Genomic DNA, 5000 nt, shown 5'->3' with positions numbered 1-5000 from the left:
CACACAACGCCTCGCGGTGCGAGGCGTTGTGTGCTTGTAGATCGGCTGTTTTGACTAGTTTCAATAATTTTTAAAATGATAAATGCAAAACGAACGGTTTTGGACATACAAGGTTTTCAAACGACAACGACGATATCCTTTAGTGAGAGAGAGAGAGAGAGAGAGAGAGAAAGAGAGAGAGAGAGAGCGAGAGAGGCTTGGCTAATACGGAAGGAAGTGTCCGGACGTGGCGCAGATTGACGAGGTAAAGCGCGCGTATCGAGCAGCCGGGAGATGGATGGACGCCATCTGTTCCTGGTGGCAGCCTGTAAATCTGACCACCGAGGTCCTGCCATCTGATCTGATCTAATCTGGAAGGCTGTCTGTCCGTCCGGCTGGCCGGGAGTCCGTCCGTTTCATCTGTGTGTCTCTGTCTGTCTGTCTGTCTGTCTGTCTGTCTGTCTGTCTGTAGGTTTCAATTGTGAGCTTGTAGATCTGCTATATTCAGATGGCTGACATAGGGCTGAAGTGTCTAATGCAGGGGTCTTTTCAGACCAAGGACCCCTTAGCTGAGAGAGAGATGAGCAGGGACCCCCACAACCTTTTTCATAGTTTCCATATAGTTTCATTGTTTGACAGCACAATCATCAGTGTATTTTGGATTCATGTCAATTTGTGTTTTCAGATATTTAACCACTTTAACCGCCAATACTTAATAAACTTGACCTTTCACTCTCTCTCTACACCAAACCTCTTTCCAAAAATAGCCGATCTACAAGCTCACAACGCCTCGCAGTACGAGGCGTTGTGAGCTTGTAGATCTGCTATTTTTGGCTAAAGTTCTCAGAATTTGGACTCTAGGGTTCAAGTGGTTAATACAGAAAAGGAGAGAAAAAAGATTTCTATCACACAAAGATTTGGAGGACCCCCTGTAGTAACTCTGAGGACCCCCTAGGAGTCCCGGACCCCCTGTTGAAGACCCCTGGTCTAATGTATGTAAAGTGTCAATAATAAATCTGCAAAAGTGTCAAAAAGAATGAATTGTAGTGGAGACCTAAAAGTACGCTATTGATGTATTGAGATGTAGTCAAGTAGAAGTAAAGGAATTGAAATTTTGAAATACTGAAGAAAGTAAAAAATACCTATAGATTGTACTTAAGTACAGTATCGCCTACTGTACTTGGCTACTTTACACCACTGCCATTTGACACACGATAACAACAACTTGCAACTTCACTGTGAATGTTTTCACTGCCTGGCCCTGAGAATGAACTCATCATGAACCGTGTGTGTGTGTGTGTGTGTGTGTGCGTGTGCGTGTGCGTGTGCGTGTGCGTGTGCGCGTGTGCGTGTGCATGCACATGTTGACATGCTGCATTATAGCAGCATTGTGTTGTGTAATGCACACATACTGTATGTGTACACAATGCATACATAATGTACGTACATGTGAATGAAAGGTGCGTGCGTGCGTGCGTGCGTGCGTGCGTGCGTGCGTGCGTGCGTGCGTGCGTGCGTGTGTGCGACATTGCAGCATCTCCATCTCCGGCTCTCTGGGTGAGAGTTCACGGCTCACGCGTGGCTGCATGCGCTGACGTGGCCAGTGAGTGAGCGCGGCGTCACTCAAAAGACCCCGGCCAGCGGAGGTGGCCATGCGGCGCCCCCGGACTCTGCACTCAATGATGGACAAGGGGTCAAAGGTCGCTGGCTGTGAAGGCATAACACCTCACAATTATGAGAGGATGAAGGAGGGGGGGGGGGGCGCATGGGAGATTACAACACCTCAGCCTTTCAGAGAAAAGTGGCAGATTAGCAACTAAGCAATGAGGTGAAAGTTCACCACTTGAAGTGAGGCAATATGGGGGCGAGTGTGTGTGTGTGTGTGTGTGTGTGTGTGTGTGTGTGTGTGTGTGTGTGTGTGTGTGTGTGTGTGTGTGTGTGTGTGTGTGTGTGTGTGTGTGTGTTTGTCTAGCTATACTTATTGGGACTAATCGCATGTTCATACAGTCACCTGCAGGGGACCTCTGACAGTGTGGGACAAAATAGTAGATCACAACACGTCACGATGACTGACTGGCGTTGACTGACTGGCATGCGATGACTGACCTCTCCCTAAAGGGGCACATGGGTGCGTGCACGCATCCGCCTGGGTGACAGACTGCTGGGTGAGCACTGGCGCTTTGGCATGGGATCAACTTTGCCCCAAAAAAAAAAAACAATCACAGACCTGGTTGGTTTTTTAAGTTGGCCAAAATGTGCCCAAAATTTGGCCATGTTTTCCCAAATATGGAGATGACTGTCGTCTGACATCATAGATGTTTGACGTCATAGACCACATGAGACTGACACAATATGTCCAAATATGGGGATTCCCGGTTATTGGCTGGATTCTAATGGAGTGGTTTCTTGCCATTTGCGAGTTTCTGAAGAAATGCATTTGCAGGAAATGTCAGGAAAATAGCAGTAAATACTGAAGAGTTGAACCGGTACATCTGTACGGTCACAATAATCAAAGACGGTTCATTTACAAAGATACACCGTCATAAGTGGGGGCCGGCGTCTGCATAATGTTTACTGGTGCTAGATCCCACAAGAGTGTGTTGCTGGGATATGATGTTCTCCAGATTTGTCTCTCTGAAAAAAGCCCTTTTAGTATGAACATCTTGGGAATATTGTGTGGCTTGTGGCGACTGTGTCCAATATTTAGTGCAGTGACCATGGGGCTAAAGAGTGGCCCAGACGCTGTGTTCACGTTCACTCTTCCATTGGCCTTAACCGACTCCAACCTGCTTCAGGTCTCCTAAAAAGGCACCCGGTCTGAGCGGTCTGCCTATAATCTTTGTGTGATATTAGGAACTTTGCATTTTATTTACATTAACCACTTGACTCCTATCCCTATATCAAATCTACAACGTGTCTCGCTGCAACGCGGTGTGAGCTTGCAGATGGACTACCGGTATCTTCAGCAAAGAGGTTTGGTGCAGAGGGAAAGAAAGAGCTTTTTGTGTTGGACAGACAAAAAGCCTCTCTCTCTTCTCTCTCTCTCTGTCTCTCTCTCGCTCTCTCTCTCTCTCTCTCTCTCTCTCTCTCTCTCTCTCTCTCTCTCTCTCGCTCTCTCGCTCTCTCTCTCTCGAATGAAAGCTGAGCTTCCGGTTGACGATCTCTGTGACAGAGGGGACAGGAAGGACACGCGACACGCCAACAATGCAATATGCACAGAGGCTGTGTGCGTGCGCACGTAAGCATGCGTGTGTGTGTGTGTATATATGCAGGTGGTGTTGCTGCATGTGCATATATTAGGCTATATACTCTCCAAACGTCAACTGGTTTTTGACCACACGTATAGGAGTTTCTTTTATACTTTACTCCTAATGTGAGTTTAATGTGCCAGAACGTGGACCCATGCACACGCACACGCACGCACACGCACGCAAGCACACACACACACACACACACACACACACACACACGCACGTGCGCAAACACAGCCATCTGGGAGTGATCCCCGTCCTCTGGAACAGCTGTGGCCCCAGTGTTTCATGTATTGCGGTGGTGTGTGTGTGTGTGTGTGTGTGTGTGTGTGTGTGTGTGTGTGTGTGTGTGTGTGTGTGTGTGTGTGTGTGTGTGTGTGTGTGTGTGTTGGGGGGGTGGAATGCTCGGGGCCCGGTAGCTCCGTGAGGGCCGGCAAGCAGAACAAATTACAGGGAGAGACGCACATCACACCATAACTCAGGGGGGCTCTGTTAAGAGGCCCTGTGGAGCTCCGTGGGCCAGAGGAACACATTGAAGTGAGAGGCCAGGCCCGACTCTGTGCATTCGGATTCATTTGGTCGCTGCCTGTCGGGCAAACGAATGCCTACTGCAGTGGTTTTTACATGTCTTCATGTCAAGGACCCCCCAAATTGATATATTTGGTTGCGTAACCCCTATCTGAAAAGGTTTCGTGCCAGGCACTCACCCCAGAGAAGATTTATATTAAAACAAGGAAAATAATTCAAAAATGTTTGATATATATTTTTTTTTAAAGGGGGGAATAGCAGAAGTGCAAGCTTGTAGAATAGTCAACATGATGATAAATGGATAAAATGGTTTAAATAACTAACTAACTATAGATAAAACATACATACAGATATTTTCTTTAAAACCTTGAAAAAATAGTTTTCGTTGTGATACTGATAAACAAGGATACTGTATTAGTTCTATTTGATACAATCCAGAACACAATTCAATTGGTTGATCATACTATATTAAAAGCTATATAGGACTATATGGGAGGACGGGGAGAAGGGCGAGTGGAAGGGTGGGCGGGCGGATCATGCCGCCACACCTTGTACCACAGCATACAAAAGCAGCAAAAAGATCAAGCGGGCTTTTGCCCTTCTGCTCCACGGGAGGTTTCTGTCCTCCCTGAGCCCGCCTTAGGACACCTGCGTTATCGTTTGACAGGTGTACCGCCCCAGTCAAACTCCCCACCTGTCACTGTCCCCGGAGTGGGGACAGTGACAGATCCACAATTGCTCACAGAGTGCATCAGTCTATGTATCGACTGTTTTTGCTATTTTTGACATTTCAAAGTGAAACTGCTGGTGGTTAAGTGTGTGTTTGCAGGTTTTATGAATATCTAATCAATGAAAAATATTAACAAGTGACTAAATGATATACATTGGATGCATTGTGGAACGCAGTTGTGTTTGAAAGAGCGAAGTAGGGCCAGTGCACACATCTGCAGCAGATGAAAACCTGCCATTAGCTTGTCAGTGAGCAAGGCCCAAGCCACACTCAACACACACACACGCATGCACACACGTACGTACGCACGCACGCACGCACGCACGCACGCACGCACGCACGCACGCACGCACGCACGCACCCCTGCCAAAAGGGAAACAATAAAATATCAGGATTCAAAGCGGTCTTGAAAGGAAACAAGCTTCCACTTGTCTCTTTCTCTCTCTCCGTCTCTCTCTCTCTCTCTCTCTCTCTCTCTCTCTCTCTCTCTCTCTCTGTGTCTCTCTCGCTCC

The sequence above is a fragment of the Nannobrachium achirus genome, assembly GCF_963921795.1.
Source record: "Nannobrachium achirus genome assembly, chromosome: 23".
NCBI classification, from domain to species: Eukaryota; Metazoa; Chordata; class Actinopteri; order Myctophiformes; family Myctophidae; genus Nannobrachium; species Nannobrachium achirus.
Note: the sequence above shows the minus strand (reverse complement) of the source record.